Below are 1,456 nucleotides of genomic sequence, written 5' to 3' on the forward strand. Positions count from 1 at the left end.
TCCGGGGCAGGCGGCAGGCGGGAATCGAACTCATACGGAAGTGGCTTCAAATTCTCAGTGCTGTGCTTTAACCCGCTGCGCCACCAGGGAGGGCCGTAAATTGAAATTTAAGACAAGGAATTCTGACACCTGGGCATTAACAGAAGCTCTCTATTCTCTTTCTATCAACTGGACAGTTTGTACATCAAAAGATCACCTTGGCGATAGATAAATTTCTCTACCAATTGTTTAGAGTTTTGAATTCCTTAGTATGGGAGTCCTTACTATGCCCTTGGGGAATGTGAAGGATGTTACTAGCTTTGTGAGGTTGGTCATGGGAGATCAACTGCATTGTGTTGTGTCAAGCAATTCAGTAAAAAGCACTGATTTCACTCCCTAGTCTGAGTAACTTGATCTGAATATTTCCTGCACAGCAAGACTGTGCATCCCTGGTAAATGATGAAGAGATCCTGAGAATGTTTCTGAAAATCTTATGATAGAATTCTGGTTATTACTATTTTACTTTTTTTCATTTACAATTATAATGTATACTTCTCTGAACATCCTTGATCTTGAGTACTGGACCACATATTTGATGTTATTTTAGAACATTTACCTAGCATTGTATTTGTATTTACAGCTCTACTAGATATTACATATAAATTCACACACTTACCAGTAGCGTATGGTTGGGGATCTTTTCACATGTGTGTTGATTTGCTGTGCTTCCTTTTCATAATCTAGTGCCAATCCTTCCAATGAATTCAGAGTCTTCTTATTTTTATAAATGTTAAAATAGATACATATAGATAGAAATGCTCATGGTATTCAGTTTTAGTTTTTACAACCTCAGTTTTCTATTATGCTTATTAAAACTATTTTCCCACTTTATGCAATATATTAAATCTTCAGAACTTATTCATCTCATGTAAATTAAATATTGTACTCTTTGAACAGTCTCCTTCCCCCCATTCTCCTGTTCTCTGATTATATATTGTTCAATTCATATTCCACATATATATGAAAGAAACAAAAATATTGCTTTTGTTTATTTAGAAATGGAGATTAACTTTTTAAAAAAGGATTTATTTATTAATGCATACAGAACTTGGGTACAGGCCAGAGACACAGGTTCGGTGAGAGGTTTCACCAGAGACAGAGTGGGGGAGCAAAACAGACTGACTGATGAAGTACACTGCTGAGGGGAGCAGTGGGTGCGTCAGAAGAGGTCTACAGTGCTTTGTGGATCACCTCTGGGGCAGGGATTGAACTCAAGTTGAAGAGGCTTTAGCTCTTAGTGCTGTGCTTTAACCAGGGAGGGCCCGAGATTAACTTTTTTTTTTGATTTTTTTCCTCTTTATTATCTTATTTTTTTTATTACAAAGTTTATTTTTACATCATTTTGCACATTTTTTCTTGCCATCTCGATTGTAATCCCCGCGGGTTTCCCATCACCAGATCACCCCTGTGCCACCAC

Source organism: Condylura cristata, unplaced genomic scaffold, assembly GCF_000260355.1.
Source record: "Condylura cristata isolate star-nosed mole 26May11 unplaced genomic scaffold, ConCri1.0 scaffold00096, whole genome shotgun sequence".
Taxonomy (NCBI): Eukaryota; Metazoa; Chordata; class Mammalia; order Eulipotyphla; family Talpidae; genus Condylura; species Condylura cristata.